The 23843-nt window shown below is 40.4% G+C and overlaps 1 protein-coding gene across 2 annotated transcripts in view; it reads left to right on the forward strand.

The window, feature by feature from the left end:
• The window catches only part of ZMAT4 (zinc finger matrin-type 4), a 347224-nt gene that overhangs the window by 300130 nt on the left and 23251 nt on the right, over positions 1-23843 (forward strand). The window lies entirely within an intron of this gene.

Genomic DNA, 23843 nt, shown 5'->3' on the forward strand with positions numbered 1-23843 from the left:
GTAGAATGAAATTTAAAGGCACATGGGTACATACCATAGACTAATGAACGTTTCCCCCATAATGTACTTAAATTTGGGTTTAGGGAACACTTCAAGCCTAAGGACATTATATTACCTAGAAATAATGGATATAAAAGTTGTCATTACTTACTTCGATACTTCAGTTGGTTGAAAATGAGATACAAGTGTCTACGAGAATAAATCAGACTGACCAAAAGTTAGTAGTAATTTCTAAATGTACTTCTTCCTTTGAGAAGAAACTTTAAATGGTGATATCCATTGCTTTTTCTACAGTTTTTCCCAACTAGTGTGAATCCTCCAAAGTCTTCATATCATTCATTTTTCCATTATATTCATTTATTTCTTAAATGATTGAATGGATATTTAGCCTAATTTTCAGAGCTGGAATGTATTCATTTGTTTTAAATACCTTGGAATTCAGTTCTTACGTTTAGGGTAGCAGTTAGTTATCTGAGGAGTATACAATAATAAATAAGATAGTTATGCAAAGAAACCAACCATCAATAACTGTCTGTACTTTTAGGGGTGCCTGGGTGGCTCAGCAGTTAAGCCTCTGACTCCTGGTTTTGGCTCAAGTCATAATTTCACAGTTCGTGAGTTCAAACCCCACATCAGGCTGTGTGCTGACAGCGAGGAGCCTGCTTGGAATCTGTCTCCCTCTCTCTCTGCCCCTCCCTGGCTTGCTCTCTCTTTCTCTCTCTCTCTTAAAAAATAAATAAACATTAAAAAACATTTAAAAAAGAACCATCTGTACTTTTAATAAAATAAAACTAGTTTAAAGCCCCAAGAAATATTTGGAAGCAAACAAACCAATGAGGAAGAAATCAATGCATGGACGTCTTCAAAGTCTAAAGATCTAGATATTTTTGGTGGAATTTTCAATATGGTTTACTGGCATATCCAAGAACTTCAAGAATCAAAAGAGTTGGGACTTTGGTATTGTGCAATATTTTTTCAACAGAAAAGGTTTTTTGGTTTGTTTTGTTTTCTGAAAAACAGAATGTATATGTCATCAGTGACATTCTGAGATAAGCAGGGCATAAGATAGGCTTTAAAATAGAGCTGCCTTTCTTGAAGAGCATTAGGTTATTTCTCTTCAGCTGATACTTTGTAAATTGCTCAGAAAGTCTTGAAATAAAGGGTGAAATCTAGAACCCCAGGCAACAGCATTTTGACTCTGGCTGTGCAAAATGGCTTTTCTAGAAGTAGGCTTACAGACTGTCACCAAGTCTTTCTAGCCAAGGGGAATACTAGGTGCTGTAAATAGGGTGCCTGCTGTAGGCATGAGACACAAGGATGTGGCAGGGTCTGTAGGTCAGAGGGTGTTCTCTATTTAGTTCTGTTTTTAATAGGCAGAACATTCAAGTCCACTACTGTCAAGAGCCCCTGCTTCTTTGAGAAAGGCCGCTGATGAAGCAGAGTTCAACTTCTCAAAGGAAAAACAGCCTGTAGAGAGAAGAATTCCAGAGAAGCCAGAGCAAAGCTATACATCTCTCTATATATAGCACCAATGCACAGGCAATCCTAACAGCTCTATTTTTCCAAGTCTCACTTGCATGCTTTTGCTAAATATGCCATACCTAGGGATACATTATAATCATAGTATGTGACTAGATTAGGCCTTTGCAGGCTTGAGAAGAACTAAATGGGGAGCACTTTCATTCTTTCATATTACTTCCAGAATTACCAATGGCACCTAATATTCTTTAGCTCACTCATTTACTACCCCCCCTTTTTTTGGGGGGGGGGAGCTGGTAATCACTATTTTGTCTTGCTTGAAATTTGCATGAGTCATGGCTGTCTCCAGAGTAGTTGTGAGCTGATGATTTAGTGTCTCAGATTTAACTGTGGACCACATTGAACACCTTTCATGATCTTTGTTATGCTAGTCACCCAGGACCAGTTACCAAGGCTTGGTTCTGAAGAGTGCATCTGCATCAAGGAAAAGAAATGGCAGGAGGGTTGTGGATGCCCACAGGCTTGGCGTAGGAGGCACATGTCAGCACCACTTCTCACACCCCGTGCAGCTTTTTAGAGCAAAAAATAATTTTTTAAACCAGTCTGTTAAGACTCAACTTACACACAACAAGATAGGTCACTTTTAGCAGTACAGTGGGATGGTGTCCACCATGTCACTAGCAGCCCAATCAACGTACAGAACATTTTCATAACCACCAAAAGTTCTCTTGGACCCCCTTTTCAGCTCATACCCCAACCCCCGCACCTCCAGCCAAACACTGATTTCGGTCCCCATAGCTTAGTTTGACTGTCCTGGAACTTAATGGGATAATATCATAGGTATCCTTTTTGGTCTGGTTTCTTTGCCTCAGCTCAATATGATGGTTTGGAGATTCATTCACTTTATTCCATGCGTCAGTAGTTCTTTCTTTCTCCACATGGTTTCCAACTAATTGTGTCCCCTCACTGAGCTTCATTCAGCGTCTTCATCGAAACATGAGGGGGCTGGAAAATGGGGTAGTCAAAGTCTCTGTTATTTCTAACATTCTCTAATTTTATGACTTTGAGGCTTACCTTCTTTAACTGTTTAATATTTTTCAGCCGGATAAAGATTGACTGTAAACGTAATTCTTCCTTAGTGTTTACTTCTCTGCTGCTAGGTGGCCCAGAAGCTGACCAGTCCTTTAAGCATTAGTCCTGTGAGAGGAGAGGCATCCTGGAGGTCTGTCCTTAAACAAAAGGCAAAGGGGCTTTTCAAGTGCTTATGATTTGGGGCAAAAGGAGTAGAGTTGGTTGTGTAAAAGTAAAGAAGTTTATTTTTAACTTTATTCCAAGCTATGAATACAGAACCTAATGTTGGTGCCTTCTTAAGCACACAGGAATAGGTAGGAGGGAATTGGGAGGGTTCTAAGGTAGACTTTGGCCCCTCACCTGAGCAGGTCAGGCCTCTGGACTTGCACTCTTTCTGGGTTTTCTGTAAGTTACCATAAACACTTCTCTCACATTTCACCAGAGTTCATTAAAAATGAGGGTATGTCCATTTGTAAACTATTTTTAGCTGCCATTGACTTTTAGTCCAATCAGACTTAAGTAGAATATTGAGCTTTGCCAACATTTGTCTAATCTCTTAAAGGTTATCCTGGAACATGAAATGCCAGGGAATTGAATTAAACGAATGAAAGATCTCACTTCATTTAGGTCAGTTTTGTTGCGGAAGTGGGGAGAGGAGATGAGATGGAAATGGAAATCTGCCTGTGGTCTCCTTACTGAGTTCAAGTTCTCTATCACCTCTCTGAAGGGTGGAAGAGAAGATTGAGTAGGGTCCATTTGGCTCTGTTTTCCATAGTGTGGATGGGGTAGTGGTGAATGATTGGACAGATCAGCCCCTCACCACATTTAATTCAATCCCATGACCAAAATCTATCAAACATCTACTATGTGTAGGGCATTAAACAGGCCTTAAGGATAACAGAAGGAGATGCAGAGATAATTATACCTCTCTACACGTTTATAATGTAGAGAAGATGCAAAAAGTAGTCAAGTATTTACAATTAAGATCAACATAGTATATGGTAAGTTCAAGAAGTACAAAATACTGGGGCACCTGGGTGACTCAGTCAGTTGAGCATCTATTTCGGCTCAGGTGATGACCTCATAGCTCGTGAGTTCGAGCCCCGCGTCAGGGTCTGTGCTGACAGCTCAGAGCCTGGAGCCTGCTTCAGATTTTGTGTCTCCCTCTCTCTCTGCCCCAACCCACTCACATTCTGTTTCTGTCTCTCTCAAAAATAAATAAACATTAAAAAAAAAAAAAGTACAAAATGTTGCTGAAATTCAGAGGAAGAAATAATTGCATCTGGTTGGGGATCATTGGAAAAGACTATTGTAAAGTGAGTGCAGTAAAATGGTTTGGGAATGAAAATGTCTGGTTTAATCCTTACTCTACCATCTACTAACTGTATGACCTTGAGCATGTTACTTAAAGGCCTCTCTGTGACTTCGTTTCCACATTAGGAAAATATAGCAGGTTATTTACAAACCTTAAAACTGATTAGAGTGGGAATTAAATTTTAAGAACAACAAAAACAATAATAGCAAAAAATACTCAAGTGTGTAGACAGTACTTGGCATGAAGTTTTTTCTCAATAGGTGTTAATTATCATTTTATAGTAATGAAATTGCATTTGAAATGTACCTCGAAGATGAGGTAGCTGGATGTTGAGGTAACATTTAATACTTCTGTTCCAGGTACTTCTTCTGCAAGACTGTCCCAGAATTCTTAACAGCAAACTCTAGTTTCTTACCCAAAGTTGGGGCTTCTGGACTCACACACAAGCTCAGGTCTACTCAGTGTTTAGAACCCAACTGACCTTAATCAGACAATTAGATAAAAAGAATGATCTGAGAGAGGCCTTCAAAGAATGTCCTCATTTTGAGTTTCTTGCAGTCATTTGCTTTCTACCTGCTCCAAGTCCTCATTTTATACATTTCAAGCTTGATATTCAATCTTCCAAAACCGGAAAGAACATTTTCTGCACATTTCCAGTTACATGTGGTCTCTAAACCCCAGCTCCTACTCAGGCTTTCTGCTTTATCCAGCTCTCTGATAACCAGTTGCATTTTGTCAAACATCTGTTATTAACACATTTTTCTCCAAAGACCATGGATTATAAACATTGAAAATAAATAAAATAAATTGAACAATCCTCCTGGCTGAATTTCCTAAAATCGTTGTCCTAATATTCTTTGAGACTCTCTGGATAGAGTATCTTTACCATTTTGATTAGAGGGGTTTATTTTTTTTTCCCATTTGCATTTTTTATTTTGCCATTTAAAAAGAGTATTTGTATTCTTTTTTCTCAAACACCTACAGCTCATACTAGAATCTGGCTAATCTCAACATTAACTGATTAAATCCAGCTTTGAGTCACAGTGTTTGATAAATGCCTTAATCTTCCAAAATTGGAAGGGTTTTCTCAAAAAAACAAATGAACTCTGTGTATAAGGGTGACATCTTTTTAAGTGTTGGCCACTATTATTTAAGTTATAACTTAATGATAAACATTTTGAAGATATTTTTTTTCTTTTCTTTGCGTTAATATTATCTGGACCATTCTATATTGTGCTAAGAATAGCCAGATATAGCCAGAATCTGGACCTCAGTCAGAATATAAATTTACATAACCATCATTAGAGTCATATATATCTGCCACTCTTAATAGTCTTTAACAACAAATAGAAAATGCATGGTTTTCTATAGCTTTTAGGGTCACAGAAAAATCTTAGTCCATTTCATGCTGAGTAGTCAAATACAAATCAAAATCTATAAAGCTAGCTTTCAGAAATGTTGGTGATATTTCAAGCTCAGGACACAAGTAGTTCAAAGCTCTACCCACAGCCTCTGGTGCTATTATCGTCTCCAGAGATATATGTCTTTTCTCTTCCTTATTTAAGTGCCCTTTCTTCTAAAGACACCTAATAGGCTAACATGTGCACTTTACTCTTTTTGAATTCTAAAACCATAACCACCGAACTTATTTCTGTTCTAACAAAAAGATCATATAATAACCTTTAAGTAGATGAGTTTCAGACCTCTAATTTTGTTTCCTTGACAATGGATAAAGTTGAAATAATGGATTTCGTTTTCTAACATCTTTTCGGCGCTAAGTAAGATAAACTTACTAATAAGTAAGATTTTCATGGTCAGACAACTTACTAAATTAGAATCTATGTCCCTGAGTATCTATATCAGAAAAGGACACCTTAAGTGTCTGCCATAGATGGGGTTAGCTCTAACATGGCTCATTTTAAATCCAGCTTTGGACCAACATAATTCTTACTCGGGGCAGCTGTGAGTTGGGGGTTCTTCAGATTTCTCAGCAGCCTCCATACTTGGAAGGTTTGGAAGTCAACTATACAGGTTTCAATTTCTTCATCTTGGAACAGATGTCATAATTGTGTTATTCCATATTAACTAAGGGCCTGAAGATAAAAGCGTGCCTCCCACGGAAAGGATAGACCAGGTAAAATGTAATCAGAGATGCTCACTATAGCCAGGAAATTTAGTAGCCAACATCTATTGTTCCCCTTTAAAAAAGTGACAGGAAAGAGGTCAGGCTCTCTCACACCAGTATGTCAGGAAAACATCAGTACAAGGAAAAGATATGTCCGTGCTTTGCAGTGTATGTATACATTGAAGAGGCATCTTTCATTTAAAATTTAACTCTCAAGTAACCCAGTAGCAGGTACCTAATTAGTCAACCTTCTAGAACATGCAAGTGGTATTTCTATAGTGAATCTAGAGAGTTCATTTCTGTGGATTGAATTGGTTCACTCATGATCTGGAGATTTTCAGTATTATGACACATTGGTGAAAGAACACCAGAACATTCACTGACTGGGTCAAGGGTTTAACAAATAAGTGACCTACTATGTGATGGATTCTAAGTCACATAGTACAAAATAACAAATTAATAACTTACATTTCCTGTCTTTAAAGTGATAATGTAATTTTTTAAATGTTCAAATGACTCAGTCGGTAAATGACCGACTCTTGGTTTTGGCTCAGGTTTGTGACTTCAAACTGTGCTGGCAACACAGAGCCTACTTGAGATATTCTCTCTCTCTCTCTCTCTCTCTCTCTCTCTCTCTGGCTCTCTCTCTTTGCCCCTCCCCACCTTGCACTGTCTCTGTCTTTCTCAAAATAAATAAATGCCTAAACCCCAAAGCTCTGTGATTCTAGAGAGATCCCTTGACTCTTGAGTCCATTGAAATTGCAGGAGAGGACACTGGTGCCTCCACTCCATGGTGAACGTTGGGGGGCTCTCCAAACAGCTGGCAGTGAAGGGAGCTGGGTGACTGGGCACAACATGGACCATGCCTCCCAGAACAATGTAGGTTTTAAGTGCAGGTTTTAGTGCCCAAGGTAGCCTGGAAGCCTGAGTTATGAAGGGAAGAAAGAAGGCAGGTGCAGGAGCCATGAGGGATGTCAGGTATAAACAGGATGAGTTACCAAGAAGTGCTTGTTGTTTTGTTGTATGGACTTGTAAGGCCTTACCCCCCAAACTACTTTCTTCTCTCAAAACTTCACATTTTATGGGTTCTTTTTTTTTTTGAAGAGCCCTCATTACTTATTTATGGTGAATTAAATCTTGTAACACCTAATAGGATATTTTCAATGCTATTAAGTGAGGGAAGAAACCAGGAATGAAAATTAAGTTAAGAATAAATGACATCTGTGATCAAAGAATGATGATTAGAGACATTTATCTGTCCAACTTCTGTTAGAAACCACTCTAATTATTCTTTCTCCCTTCATGCTCATAACACTTTCTCTAGTGTATGGTTCTAGGAAATGATAGCAAATGATTAGCTCCTATAAGATAGTGCACAGATAAAAGAGTAAGACTGAGTCAGATTTTCATAACAAGAACTGCTTCGTTGTTTGAAGGCAGATTTTTTTTTCTTTTTTTTTTTTTTTTACTCTTCATGTGGGTAATTTTTCTTTTAACCTAGAAGTAGGATTATTCCTGGATCTTTTGATTAAATTATCTCATCCTGGGCCCACAATGGATGTACAATAATTAATAGTCTTTCTCTTCTCAACTGTTTAATTAGAGTTGAGGCCAGCATAGGATTTGAATGACTAAAGTCAATGAATATCATGAATATCATTCCACAATATTCTCTGCTAATTATGAGTAATTTCTTCATTCGCAGGGGAGAATGTGACAGGCTGTAACACTGGGCCTGCCTTCTGATGTGATTTCAGGGAGTTGTTTTCTTCTCTCACAGTGATACCCTTTCCCCCATACACACATGCTAGCTAATGGCCAAATTATATTTTTCCACAGGAAAAAAGTTATTTTGTCTACTTTCCTATAAAAGTCCCAGGGATAATGGCACAAAGGGATGTATAAATAACAAATGTCAGAATCTTACCTGTGAGAAGTTTAGATGGGAGGGGACTGAGATAGAAATATAAAGGGCATCATTGAGTCGGGTAGAGAAGGCAGAGGGAGGAGATGAGACTGGCAAGAACAAACTTGGCCTATTTGGTCCAGGGTCAGGCAAGCTTGAAGAGATAATATTTGCTCCTTATACTCTTGACTTATAGAAAGACAAGTGGGAAATGTAACACTGAATGAGTTAAATATTTTTTCTATGCAAACATGTTTCTAGATTCCCTTACCATCATACTTTTGTCTGTTATGATTTCTTTGGTTTCTCTAGCTTAGTGCTCGTAAAGCAAAGATTTCAACTATTTTGGAAAAAACACAGATGTACTGACCTCACGACTCACCCATTTTTATCCCTTTGAAAGAGAGGGAATAAGTAGCTCCTTTATCATTTTTAGTCAGAGAGAGGTGGCTAGATAGCAGATATGTGAGAGAGTCGGAGTAGCCTGGTATGAGAGAGTGGGGAACTCCTCTGTCAGCCATTGAGTGTAAGGCCAATGGCTGCCCTGTGGATAGTCTGACCATGGAAGGAGCTTGAAGGGGTTATGAAACCCCACTTCTGCTTCTGAGCATCCTCCCCATAACCCCAGTCTCTTCCTGGTTTTCAGAGTCAAAGGAACAGAGCCACTATAGACTAAAAAATCATGTTAATATCATCTTTCCTCATAGGTATGGATCCAATCAGAGACTTGGAGGTGGAGAGAAATATATTATGATGTCATGCAGAATTATGCAGACCAAAAAATTTTTCAAGCATAGTTCTAAGTCAAATTTTATAATCTAGTTTAGAATATTTCCTTTCCTTTTTTTTTTTACTTTAAAATTATTTCTCCTCTAGTAGTGTTCAAAGACAGTAAATTGCATCCATTACCTTTGGATTTAGACAGCAGATGTTGTCATGATTTTTCTGGCATGTCCTTTTCTAGAGCCATGGTACTTGAAAATGATTCAGTTCTGTTCCATATATTTGCTTGATGTTGAGCTCAGTGTCTGATATCATGTGTATATAAGACCAGCCAGTAGTGTGATCTCTGCCTTCAAGAAGCATAGAATTTAACTAAGAAAACTAATTAACAAACATAATAAAAGAGCATCAAAATGCTCATATGTGATTGTGATTTTACGTAACATCATGCAAAGAATCAAGAGAAGGGAGAGGTGAGTGCAGACATGAATAACAAGAGAAATGTGCTTGGATGAGATGAGCCTGGGCTGAGGAACAAGGATGATCAGTCTGGGATGGGCTGAGTTTAGGAGCATCTAAATGGAGATGCCAGCGGGTACTTAGGCTTATGGGTCTGGAGTTCTGAAAATGAATGATGGCTGGAGAAACAGTTTGGGAGTCATTAGCTCATAGCAGGATAATGAAGTGGATGAGATGGTAATAGATGAGATCATTCAAGGAGTGTGTGTAGAGAAGAAGGATAAACACACATTCATGCATGGGTGTGCACATGCACATGCACATACAGGGTGACAAAGGAAGAGAAGTCAGTACTTTTTCTCATGACACATTTAATATTTCTAATGTTATTTAATAATATTTAATATAATTTAATTTATATAATATTTAGTATATCCATATTATTTTATATTAAACATTAATATATTTTATATTGAATATTAGTAATATTTAACATAATTTAATATAAATATATTAATAATATACCTAATAATATTAGAAATAATAATATTTCTAAGTAGGAAAACAGGACAGATAAGTGCTTCAGAAGCCAAGGAGGAAAAACATTTCAAGAATGAGGGTGGTGGTGTTCAGATTAACTAAATACGGATGAGTCAAGTAGGAAGAGGACTGAAAGAATCCAGAAACTTTGCCAATCAGGAGGTAGTGGTTGATTTTTGCCAGGGAGTCTTGCTGAAGTTTTGACACTATGATGACCACAATGGCTGGGGTAAGAACAAAGTAAGGGATTTCCTTACCAGTGTTCTCACTGGGTGAGGGAAAAGGCCCTGCAGCTTCAGAGATGACCCAATGAGAAGGGCAGAGGGGGAAGGATTTGCATGAGAACTCAAAATTAAATAGAAGAACCCTCTTTTAAAATAAATAGTATGTGGAATTTCATAAAAACAGAGCTCTATTAGAAGTGGACATGTAGGGTCAAAACTACCACCCACTAGACTTTTCCCCTGGGCCCTACTGTTCTCTGGAGGTCTGAAGAACAATTTAATAACATTGTTGACAGGACAACAGAGGAAAGGGTCTCCAGCCTGGGGTATGGACACGATTCTGATAGACTGGAAGAGCCTTAGTGAGTTAAGCTTTAGACACATTGCTTTTGAAGTAATGGTACTTTATCCAAGTAGGGTGGTCCTGAAGCAAGCTTGGTATGCAGATACAAGTCAGGGCTTAAAAATGGAGATTTTGGAGTCCGCTAGATAGCTGAAATTTAAGCCTGGAGAATAGGTGTATCCTCCAAAGCAGAGAAAGGGCAGAAAGAAAAAGCAGCACCATGGACATTGTATTAGCCAGGATTCAATCGGAGAAGCAAAACCACTAGGAGGTGCCTCCCTCTGCCCTTGCCCTCCTCTGTCATACACACACATACACTCACACACAGATACACACTCTCACACACACACAGACACACTCACACATAGACACATACACACACAGTCTCACAAACGCATAGAGAGACACACACACAGACTCATACTCTGGCACATACACGCTCACACTCACACACACACACACACACACACACACACACACACACAGGGATTTGACCTTAGACAATTGTGGGAGCTGGTTAAGCACTATCTAAAACTGTTGCCTTTACCTCTGCTGCTAGAGCCTGAAGTATGCAGGACAGTCTGTTAGGGCAATGGATATAAAGTGGGGAAGAGCGAGGCCAAACTTGAATTCCCAAGCAGGAGCTGGAACTGTATGGGGGGACAGAAACCATGTTAATGCTCACCACCTTCGACCTCAGTGGAGCAAATGTTCTGCAGAAGGATGTGACACTTACATGTGTGAGCTACAGAAGCACTGACCTTCCGAGTGTAAAGAGACAAAACTAGAAATGGACAGGGAGGCGAATCCCAGGAAACGCCGTTCAGCTTAGCCATGCTCTGCAGCACACGTGTTTTGTAGCCATGTTACAAAACCACCACGGCACACTAAGAAAACTGCTACATAACAATAAAAGACACAATAGTCAAATGCCAAATGAGAGGCCAAAACATTAAGTGCCAAGTCATTTTGTCTCTCTTTGAAAAAAATTAAACAAACCAAAACTAGAGTGACTTCAAAGGCTTCCAGTTTTCTCAGGAAGATAAGCTCGTTTTATTAATGAGTGCCATTCTGAATCTCTTTGCTTTAGCTACGTATAAAAATTATAAATGAGAAGACCATTTCTTTTTATTTTTTAACTGAACCATATGCCTTTAATGAAAATATTCTAGACTCACATGTGTCAGAAAATTGATATCCACGTAGGAATGAATTATACCCAGCATACTAAAAAATTAAAATATCACCTGGAGAATACATGATTTTATCAGCATACTGAGATTAATTTGAAGGGAGAGATACCATGATTTGTTTTCTCATTGATGAGCAGAAAGAAAATTCCGCTAGTGCTATGGCTTAGAGATTTATTGCAGAGCTTTCATGGGAAATGGACCATCTGTGGTTGGACACATTATTATTTATATAATGTGTTCAAGACAACAAGTTATGATAAAATATCCAATTTCCTTGGTGAAATTGTCTATTTTACTTTCTATATATGTGTGTGAAGTTTGACAGGGTTGTGAAAGATCATTCTGAAGAAAATAGCTTCACCACTTTGTAATAGGTGGGGCTGGAGATGCATCAGGTGGCACTTACGTTGTCAGTGGCAGGAGGCCACTTACTGAGGCCAACACCAGGACAAGAGTTAATTGGAGAGTTGGACAAACATCAGGGAATTAAAATGTATAAACCTTACAACAGATATGGAGTCGTCACCCAGCCCAGCACCTCTACGAGTCATGACTAGGAAAGATGGCCAAAGGGTTTGGTCACAGAGGAGCTTATAGGGACCGTTTCTTGGTGCTCTATTCTTTTCTGTCATCACACTTTCCAGAAAAGATCTAACCCATTTGATACATACCATCAAATCCAGCCCTGACTCCAGACTCTCTAGTCGGGCATCTCAAACGTAACATGATTAAAAAGAGAACACTCGATTTCCCTCCATGACCTTATACCTCTGTCTTCTCTAGGGTCCCCACATCTCTAAACAGCACTACGATTTATCCAGTTGCTCAAGGCAGAAGTCTGAAAACTAACCTTGATCCTTTTCCTTCCCTCCATTTACATGTTAGATCTATCAGCCAGTCCTGTGACACTGCCTCTGTATCTCATCCCTCCACCTCCAAGTCTGAGCCTCTGGTCTCTATCTTTTCTGGCCTCCCTGCATCAGCCTCCTAACTTACTGCCTGTGGGCCCATTTTCCTTTCTCTGTGCCATTCCTCCGCAGGAGCCAAAGTCAGCTCTCACAAATGCAATCTAGATTTTATTCCTCTCCACTGAAAATCCACTGAAGGTTGCCCATTTGAACTCAGAAGTGCATCCAAACTCCTCTTGCTGGCTCACACAGCTGAGTGCAATCTCATGTTTACCCACCTCTCTGTGCTAGCTCACACCAACCTCCCCCTGCCCACTGTGCTCTAGGAATGCTGACCAGCCTTTGTTCTGATTTTCAAACAGCCAAATGTTTTTCTGCCTTAACTTTGTGTTTACTAGCTGGAATGTCTTCCTGATGTGTTTTCCACCAACTACCATGAGACTAACTCCTTCTTGTCAACCAACTCTAAGCTTAAATGTCTCCTAGGTGTTCTTTGTCACATAATTCTATTTTAACTCTCTACCTAGCACTTATTCCCCTCTGCTATTCCTTCCTTCCTCCCTCCCTTCCTTCCTTCCTTTCCTCTTTCTTTCTTTCTTTCTTTCTTTCTTTCTTTCTTTCTTTCTATCAATCTATCTATCTATATCTATCATCTCTCTATATATATTCATCCATCCACCTACCCACATATGCTTTCATAAATAGGATAAAAGTTACAGAAGAACATGGATTTTTCTGGATCTTGTTCCTTGCTGTATCTCCAGTGTCTAGAAGGAGCCAGCACACAGAAAACCTGAACTACATTCTAATATTAAAGACAGAGACAGATAAATTTATTATAATATGGGAAATGCCATGTTAGGGGAAGGCAGAGAGTGCTATAGAAGCACAAGAGGGGCAGCCAACCCAGCCTGTGAGAAGACTTCCTGGAAGAGGTGGTATTTGACTTGAGTTTTTAATGAGTAGATGTACAAGAAAGGTAAGGATGTTGGTCTAAGAAGTGACACCACCACTTTACTAATGTAAAGGCTGATTTGGATCTTTAGAAAAGAGCCTGGTGGAGAGAGAGAGAAATAGGCCTGAGCCATTAGCAGGAGACAAGAGCTCGAGTAAGTGGTCCTAAATGTCATTAATGAGAATGAGGGGGAGAGAGGCAGAGAGAGAGAGAGACAGACAGACAATACTTATAGGTAGTGGAATCACATTGAAGGATTTATTTATTTTTTTAAATTTTTTAAATGTTTATTTGTCTTTGACAGAGATAGAGAGACAGAGTGTGAATGGGGGAGGGGCAGAGAGAGAGAGGGAGACAGAATCTGAAGCAGGCTCCAGGCTATGAGTTGTCAGCATAGAGCCCGAAGCGGGCTCAAGCACACAAACTGTGAGATCATGACCTGCACTAAAAGTCAGTCTCTTAACCAACTGAGCCACCCAGGTGCCCCCACATTGAAAGATCTTAAAAATATTACTCTGACAGCAGATTGCAAAAGCCTAGAAACAGAGAGAACAATTAAGAGATTAGTAAGGTAGTCCAGGCAAGAGGTGCCAAGCTCCTGAGGTAGAAGGGTGTTTGGAGCACTGGGTGGAAGAAGGGCTAGGGGGGGTCATCTAAGACATTAATGGTGCCATGCAGTGAAGGAAGGACCCCTGCAGGTGGACTCTGCAATGGCCTGGACTTCAGACTTGAGTGGTATGGACTGGTGGCATCACTTGAATAAAAGAGGAAAAGTCGATTTGAGACAAAGAGGAAAATCATGAATTCAGTTTTATCCATGTTAAGTTTGAGATGTCTGTGTAGCATTGAGAAAGACTTTCCAATAAAAATTGGATGTATGAGTTGGGACAGGAGGGTTATAAAATTAGGAGTGGAAATACAGATTTAGGAATCCTCTTGGAGGTATTCATTCAAACGATGAGCGAAAGCACTATTGAATAAAAGGGCATATAGAATAAAAGGCAAGCAAGGATGAAACCTTGGAAAATAGCAAAATTTTAAGTGTGGGTGGGAGAAATTATGTGAAGGAGATCAGAAAGAGATAGTTATAGAGGTAGGGGAGTCATATGGCTAGTATCTCAGAACACTGGCCACATTTTAAGAAGGAGGGAGTGATAGGCAGAGTCAAATGCAGGGAGAGAAATCTGGTAAGATACAGTCTAAATGTTGTCTGAATAGTCTGGAGTGTGCTGTTTTGATAACCTTAGGGAACGCAACGTGTGGAGTGGTCAGGAGAGAAGATTGACTGGCGTGTTGAAGGGTGAGAGAGGTGAGAAAGGGAAGATGAGGGAATAGAGTATTCACTGGGTGACTTAACTTTTCAAAGAGTGTGAGAAAATCTAGAGAAGTTAGGACCAGAGAGCTCCAGGATTGAAAGAGAAGATCCTGTCCTCCAGTAGAAGGAGGGCCCCACACTCTGAGACTAGAGGAAGAACAGAGGGATCATAGGTACAATATTTATTGGAGGGAAGGAGGCAGGGGGAGTTTCAGCTGCATGAGTTCCATCTAATCAGTAAAGAAGGACTGATTAGGAGGAGTGGCTGTATATTTCATTCTAAAGAACACATGCTCTGACACTTAGTAGTTGTCACATAACTCACTAGTTGTGTGATGTCTGGAAAGTAGCTTAACCTCCCTAAGATTCAGTTTCTTTATCTGTAGAATGGGGATACCGGTGCTGATCTCATCGGGTTATGAGAATCAAATAAGATCATTACCCTAAAGCTAAGCACAGTGCTCCATCTAGGCAAGCTCTCAGTACTATTGTTGTCACTGTTGATCATGAAGGCTGCAGGGGATATCTGAGGTGGTGACTAAGAAGGATTTGAGAGGTAGTTGATGAAGAACAAATAAAAAGATAGGCAAATGTTATTGGTAACCCAGCTGGGATGGATGAGGAAGTGGCATGAGGCAGAGTAACATTTCCCCCAAAGATTTTAGTGTATTTATGATTAACATTTTCAAGTGAGCTCTGTGGAAGCAGAAGTTTATGTCTAATGTTCTCATTGATGTATTTCCAAAATCTCAATTAATTTGTTTAGTTAATTTCTGTTTGTTTTAAAAGACAGTGATGGGTTTATAATTGTTGAATGCAGAAGCAGAAGTTGGTAGTTTGATTGTAGTTCTAATGGAAGCCTGCTCTATCCTTGCCTTTTACCCAATTATGAAAACCTTTAAGTGACAAAATTACTTAGGGATGATCCCACCTTTTCTCATGTCAGGTTATATAACTATAAGGAAATTTAGGGAATGAAATACTAAGATGGGATAGTAGTGACTTTGATATATGTAACACCTGTAATTCCTATACCCCTGAGTGGCAGAAGTGGCCATCGGCAATGCTTTCATTAATTTCCCTCACTTTCAAGTGTCCTCCTATGAAAACTGATGTTAACAAGTGCTGTGCAATTGGATATGATGATTATATGAAATGAAGTGTGTGAAATACCTGGTGTACACCTTGGCACAGAATGAATAATCAGGAAGTATTTCTTTTCTCTCCCATATTAGCTAACACAGTCACTGGTGTGGGAATGGATTCATGCAGAGAGTATAATATAGAAGAAATGATGTTAGATTGAAATTGAGGGGTCCTGAATTCTCATGCCATCCATATTACTCATTTTCTTTGAAACTTTAAGCAGTTCACTTTAAGTCATCTACCAAATGTATAATAGTAATTTTCCTACCTTCCCAATGGGATTATTGTGAGGATGAAATGAGATCAGACATGAAATGCTACCTGAATGTAAGGTGCCATTAGTTTGGTCCTTAAAACCACCTGAAAGGCATTCTTATTTTAGGATGAGAGTACATCAGGGCTTTGGAATTTGTTTTAGCATTTTCAGGCCCCATTTTTCTGTGATGGCACAAGAAACTCAGCAGCTATCTTGAAACGCAATGTATCACCTATTATAACTGCAAAACATCAGAACATCCAGATTTCCTCTGTATTAACTATATGCTATTTATAAGAAATTTTCCCCAATCTAGTAGCTTATGCAACAAATATTTGCTATCTCATAGTTTCTGTGAATCAGGAATACCAAGACATAGCCTGGGGTTGAAGACATCTTCAGGCTTGAATGGGGCTGAAGAGTATGCTTTCAAGAGAGTGTACCCACATGGCTATTGGCGAGAGGCCTCTGTTCCTCCCACAGGGCTCTTTCCTCATCCAGAGTGAGAAATCCAAGAAGAACAAGGAGGGGGACACAGTACCTTGTGCAACCAAGTGTCTAAAATCACACACCATTAACTGTATTTTTTTTCAAGAAGCGAGTTAAGTCCAGACACAGTAATGGGGGAGTTGGGGTAGAGACTAGTCTCCTTCCCTCGAAAGGAGGAATGTGAAAGAATCTGTGGACGTATTTTAAAGCCACCACACTTTTTCATAGTCAGAGTCAAGGAGTGATCATGTGGAGTCCCCTTGGGCATCAGCGGAGTGTGTGGTTGCCTTACTGGTCAGTGATACATTTAGCATGAGGAGACTTATTCTAATACAAATATTAGTTCAATTTATTGAAAGATCTCTAATGTAAATGGCTTATTTGATCCTTTCCAGGAGATGGGTTTTAGTAAGTAGACTAGGGAGGATTTGGAGAGTAACTACAGGGATGGGGGAGCGGCCAAGTGGGAGAAGGACAGAGAATTAGCCCTTAAAAGCACAGCTTTACAACTACATGTGTTTATGGAGAGCTGGGCTATGAGGCCTGAGGAGGACTAAACTCTTTGAAAAGTGGCAGTAGCAGCAGCAGCTCGATTGGTGGACAGATGACCTAAAAAAGTAGTAACGATACTGGAAACATTCCTCAGACCCTGCAAAAGAAGAGCTCTCTCCTCAGAACCGGAGCTGGGAATACAGCCGGGAAGAGTGAGTGGGTTCACAAGAGTAAGAGAGGGTTATTATGAGAAACCTTTCCAAGTAGATTTCAACTTTGGAGAAATACCAAGCTGTAAATTCATCTCAGACATTTAAAATGCATTAGATGCCACCACAGCACTGGCTGTCAATTCAGCCAGCATTTACTGAGCAGCAATTGTGTGTCAGACGCTGTTCTTGTGGCATACACATTTATCAGTTCATTCAATCCTCCAAAACACTGTATGGGAAGTTTAATTATTATTCTCCTTTTATAGGAGATCAGTGCTCTGGAAGGTTAAGTTCCTTGTTCAAAGTCACACGGGTAGCAAAGGGAAAAACTGGGATTTGAATCCAAGTTGTTTAAACTTCATTAGCTTTCATTTCTTAAATGAGAAATTGCAAATGCAGACATATCAGGGATTAAAAAATATTTCTTAAAAACGTGGTATCTCCCTAACTAAAAGACTGGTATCTGCCTTGTTCCATGAAGAGTACCTTGCTCTTGACAACACAGTTCAAAATGAGGTGATGACTTTCAGATCTCTTCCACACATTTATATCTTTCTCATTCAGAGATGAGGCTGTGTGTTTCCCACAGCAAACTGCCCACCTTTATTGAACATTCAGGCTGTACCCAATCCCAATGCATCTTCCACTACATAACAACTAATGACAGCCTAAGTACTCAAACAGGGCAACCTAAAATTACAAAATTTCAAATACTTGATTTATAATTACACTTTTAATTAAAATGTCAGTAGAGCAATTTGATATCTTTTTCATAAACCTTATCTGTAAGGATTTGCTCATTCACCATTATTCCTTCAGGGAAAAAACAAACAAACAAACAAACAAAAAACACATTTGCTCTTTCTCCCTCCTGTCTCTCTAAGACTTTTGGTTTCTACCCTTGCCCTCCAGGCCTGTGTGCCATTCATCCAGGCCTTCCTTCATTTAGCCAGTAAAATGCATTCACTTTTCAACATGCATTTATTGAACATCTGCTATGTGCTAAGCACTTTTCTAGTCACTGATGAACCATTGTGGGTTGTGAGCCAGCCACTGTGCTTGGCTCTGTGGGTGCAGAGATGTTGTGTAAGACACCACCACTCTAATGGACAAATGCAGTATAACAGGAGATGTGATGGCATTTCAGGTAGGATACAGTGGAGATGTATGAATATTTACATCTCTAATATTAATAGTGCCATTATTAGTTACAGTATATAATATACTATTATTACATATGATATATCATTTTGCCTAGGGGTCATAAGATGGAGGAGAACCATCTCAGATAAAAAGTAGGCTTGGGGAACCTGGGTGGCTCAGTTGGTTAAGCGGCCAACTTCGGCTCAGGTCATGATCTCGCGGCTCATGAGTTGGAGCCCCATATTGGGCTCTGTGCTGACAGCTCAGAGCCTGGAGCCTGCTTCAGATTCTGTGTTTCCATCTCTCTCTGCCCCTCCCCTGCTCATGCTCTGTCTCTGTCTCTCTCTCTTTCTCAAAAATAAATTAAAAAAAAAAAAGTAGGCTTTCACCAGATAGTCATTGCATTAGTCTGGGACTGGATCCCCTGAGATGTAGCTGCCAAGAGAGGATTAAATGTGTAAGTACATCATTAGGGGAAAGAAGTGAAAGAGAAAGTGCAATGTGATGCAGAAGAAACTGGGAAAGCTGTTAGACCGCATGTCTGGCCCTGAGTAAGGGAAAGAGGGAGGGGAAAGTCAGGTGGAAGTATCCTAGACCATTGTATGGTCCTTGGAAAAAGGAGCCAAAGTTGGCCTCAGAAGAACTCCCCGCCTTCCAGAAAAGATCTGCCTTAACATCTCTGCTGCCCTCAGGCATGGTCTGGGAGGAGCCCAGGAGAAGTAATCAGAGCTCAGTGTCAGAACTTGCATCTCTGTCTCTCTTGGTCGATACTGTTCCCTGTAGCTGCAGGTCTGGGAGGCGCCTTGTCACCGTGAGGCCAGAACTCCAGGCAAGGGGACAGATTAAACAAAGGATTTGCTTAAAGCAGCTTAGTACACTTTAGGAGAACAACAAACTCAAAATGGCTGGAGAGTAAGGTGCATTTTGGTTGGGGAAATGAGGAAGCAAGAAGGGCAGGTATTGAAAAATAATACTGGAGAGGGTCAGTAGCCAAATTACAGAGTCTAGTGTGTAAACCTAAGGGATTTGGGCAATGAGGAGACATTGGAGAATTTAAGTAGGGAAGGGACCTAATCAGGTTTTAATAAATCAGTGGATGGGTTAGAAGATATGATAAGAAACAGGGAGAGGAGGTGAAACAACTTATATTCTGAACTATCATAGCCACATCAGAAATACTAGCTCAGGGAGTTGCTTGACAAGTAGAATGAAGATCACTCAATTACCAAGTATGTGTGAGGAGTCTTTGATTCCCAGATTTCTAGACAGAGGAGCCATTCCCTCAGCTAAGGACTGTGTAAAGAGACACTGGTTGGGAAGCTAAAATGTCTTGGACAGTGTGGCATTTGAGGTCTCTCAGCACTATCTTACCCAGCGCTGAGACGAGAAGTCAAGGCTTGAGATGCATGCTGGGGAGTTGTGAGCCTTTCTTTCTCAGAAGACATTTTAATGACACAGCACAGTTGGCCGACTGCCTCAAATCTTGTAAGGAGAGGGTGTTAGTGAGCTTGCTTCTCTTCATCTATGTCTCCCTTTTGACCTTTGTCTGCTAAGCAGAAGTTAGTAAAGAGAAAAACAGCTACAGATTAATGTAACAACTATGAGATCATGAAATTGCAGAATTAATTTCTCCCAAATGGACAGGTACTCCATCAGCCCCATCCTTGTCTTTGTCTTTCTTTGTTTTGGGAGAACACAGCCTTGCACTCTCCAAACAGATATGTGGAGTGAATCTGCAGACACTGGTCAAGAGCACCCCTATCTCTGGACAGCTGCTGATGGATGGATGGCCAAACGTATCTGACTTCCTTGTCCCAGCAGGGCAGAAATCACCAACAGAAATCGCCAGAATCTCTGATAAAACAATGTGCTTTGCTTCCAGACCTCCTTCTTATTACTTAAGTTTCATGCCATTAATTCAGGCGACATAAAAATTGCCAACCAAAATTGTATGCATAAATCACACAATCTTGGGGCAAGGGAGAAGAGAAAGAAAGATCAGTGTGATTCTCTGGGGGATGTGAAAAGGGTTTAAGATCTCATTTTTAAAACTACCTGCCCTGGGAGATGTGCAAAGTACTTCATAGCATTTTTTCCTTCCCCTTTTCTCCTCCTCTTTTTCTTCCTCCTCCCCCTCCCCTTCTCCTCTTCTCCTCTTCTTCATCTTTATCTCATCTTCTTTTTTTTTTAAAGTAAATTTAAACTTTATTTACTTATTTTGAGGGAGAGGAACAGAGAGAGAATCCCAAGCAGGCTCTGCACTGTGAGCACGGAGCCCAGTGCAGGGCTTGAGCCTACAAACTGTGAGATCATGACCTGAGCCAAAGTCAAGGGTCAGACACTCAACCGACTGAGCCACCCAGGTGCCACTCATCTTCTCTTTTTTTTAAGTTTATTTATTTATTTTGAGAGAGACAGAGAGAGCATGATCAGGGGAGGGGCAGAGAGAGAGGGAGAGAAAGAATCTCAAATAGGCTGAGTGGTCAGTGCACAGAGCCCAATATGGGGCTCAAACTCATCAAACCGTGAGATCACAACCTGAGCCAAAATCAAGAGTTGGATGCCTAACTGACTGAGCCACCCACATGCCCCTATCTTCATCTTCTTTTAATTCACAGAATCCTTAATGATCAGCCCACTTCTTAGTTCAAAACACACTAATGGCTGTCCCTCTTGTTCATCATAAAAGCCCAAGCCTGCACATTGGCCTACAAGGCCCCCCCCACACCAAACCCTCCTACCTCCAGTTATTTCTTTGCTTCCTCCAGCTTCTCCTCCTCCTTCCCTCAGCTGCAGCCACACTGGCCTCCTTGATGCTCTTGGAGCCCTCAGCAGTGCTCTGGCCTCAGAGTGTTTGTGCTTGCTGATCCCTCTTCCTCCCAACCACCTGTCACCTGGCAAGTTCCTAGCACACAAAATGGCAATTTCCCTGAGCACTCCATTCAAAATTGCAGCTCTTGTTCCCACATCATCCACATCCTCTGCCCTGTTTTATTTTTCTTTATAGTCCTTATCACCTTCCCATGCACTGTGCAATTTCGTTATTTTCATGTGTTGCCAATGTCTTCATACTAAACTGTAAGGCATGGAGTTTTGCCACTTTGATTTCCCACGGTGTCATCATCACATTGCAACAGTGCCTGGCTCTAAAGGGCCAATTCTTCATGATCCCCATTCATAGATGGGGTGACTTAGCTGAGAACACTGAGATCATTTTCCCAGGTCACATGATCACTACACAGTGAAGCCTTAAATTCAAACACAGATTGGTCTGGCCCCAGGATCCACATTCTTTTTTCCACATTGTGGCTTCTTTCCTTTCCAAATTGCTAATTAAATACTTTCCTAGTATCAGAGGACGGCTTCCATTCAGCGAATGGCCACTCTCTAGACTCTGAATTCTTGGTCAGGGAGTCAGACTGTGAGAAAGGCCAAGAAAGGAAAGAAATGACATCAACACTAGTGTAGGGGTTCTCCATGCTCACAGGAGTGAAATGCCCAGCACTTCATGAGATGGCTGGAAACACCCTTCCCCACCCCCAGTCTGGATCACAAGCACACAGGCTGTGGGAAAACTGGTGACACACATGTGCCAGCCAAGAGTTCCACGTAGATTGCATTCACAGATGTCTAATTGAAGCTTGCTGTTTATTAACAGAAGCTGCTTTGCCATTCAGAAATGGGAGTTAATCAAAATATTGCAAATGGCACACCTTGAGAAATGTCACTCCTTATCATGATTGCATTTCCATATTTTTTCCACGTTTGGTGCGTGTATGAAATGCTTTTAGAAATTATACACTACTCACACCAGCCCCTGGTGGCAGGATGCATCTGAGTCTGTTTGGAGGATCTGGCAGAAACGGTATTGAACCATATTTCAATGCAGCTTTATGTGCTGCACATAACCTACATTTCTATAGCAATCGGTTAGAAGCAGAGCAATTCCTGGCACTTCTAGCTCACACAGAGCCCCAGAGAGCCCTGCTCCCTTCTCCCTTCCCTCTCTGTCAGTCATCAGGGAGTAAAGGTCAGGGGCTGGAAGCAGATAATTATGCTGCCTCAGGAACCAGTGTTTCCCTCTTAGGACCCTTGGAATGTAATTCATTTCTCATGTCTTTCTTCTTAGGTATTAACAAAGTCAACAAAAAAAAAAAAGATTTTTTTCCCCATCAGGACTTGCCAGCCCTGATTGAGAGCAGTCAGCATGAATTTTAATCACGGTGTCTATTTTTCAGCCCTGAATTTTCCATAATCAATTGCTTTTTGTTTATTAATTGAAAGCCAATATGTATAGGGTTTTAGAATTGCTGGATATTGACCCCTAGGAGACTACTCATTCACATTCAGAACCTGGCTGGCGTGTGCTTCTCCATAGAGCCCAAACTTATGTAAGAGGTACATTAGAAGATGATTTTTTCTTGTTGAAGTGATTCACTGTGTGGTTCTTTAAATGGGTTAACTTGTGCTGTAAATTAATTTACACAAAAGAGAGTTGAATCCTCTCTCATTATTTATTTATTTTTTAAAGGAACAAATCTATATCAGAGGTGAGATACAGGTGGATTCTCCTTATATTGACCTTTCTTTCTTACTGTGTGCCTCAGGGCTTTGCTCTGGTTTGTTTTCCTCTAGTTACTCTACCCTGTTTACATTTCTGAGGTGGGTGAAGGAGGTTGTGATGTCAGGGGTATGTTCACATGAGTGTGACTCATTGCATCCCCATAACTTCTCCGAGGGGAAAAGACTATGGTGATGGCATTTGAATAGGCACACATTGATTGTTGTTTGTCTGTTTGCCAGGATGTAGTGAGGGGATGTCAGTGTTTCACAGAGGACTACTGGAATCTACTGGAATCAGAACAAAGCATTCTTTGATTTCTTTTCTACTTGGCACTCCATAACACTTCTCCCATTTACTGATTGTATTAGTTTGCTAAGGTTGCGGTAACCACCACAGACTGAGTGGCTTATAAAACAGAAGTTTATTCTGTCACCGTTCTGCAGGCTAGAAATCCAACTCAATGTGTCAGTAGGACCCTGCTCCATCTGAAGGTACTGGGAAAGGATGTTTGAGGCCTCTCCCCCAGCTTCTGATAGTTCCTTGGCTTGTGGTAGCCTAAAGCCAATCTTCACATGGTGTTTTCTTGATAGACATAACTGTGTCCAAATTTCCCTTTTCTGGAAGAACACTGGTCAGGTTGGATTAGATTAACTCTACTGCAGTATTAGCTCATCTTAACTAGTTACATCTGCAATGACTCTCTTTCTAAATAACATCACATTCTGAATACTGGGAATTAGATCTTTAACATATGAATGGGAATCACATAATTCAGTCCATAACACTGACCATTTTTATCTGTTGTTGCTTAACAAATTATCCCTAAACGTGGTGCCCTAAATATTTACTATCTCACAATGACCGGGACAAGAAACTAGGCATGGTTTATCTAGGTTCTCTAGCTCTGGGTTTCTTCTAAAGCTTTAGTCAAGCCTGCCCTAGGGGTGAATCTGTCTACAGTCTCACTCAGGTGATTGTTAGCAGG

Source organism: Herpailurus yagouaroundi, unplaced genomic scaffold (genome assembly GCF_014898765.1).
Source record: "Herpailurus yagouaroundi ecotype Mexico unplaced genomic scaffold, PumYag 28, whole genome shotgun sequence".
Taxonomy (NCBI): Eukaryota; Metazoa; Chordata; class Mammalia; order Carnivora; family Felidae; genus Herpailurus; species Herpailurus yagouaroundi.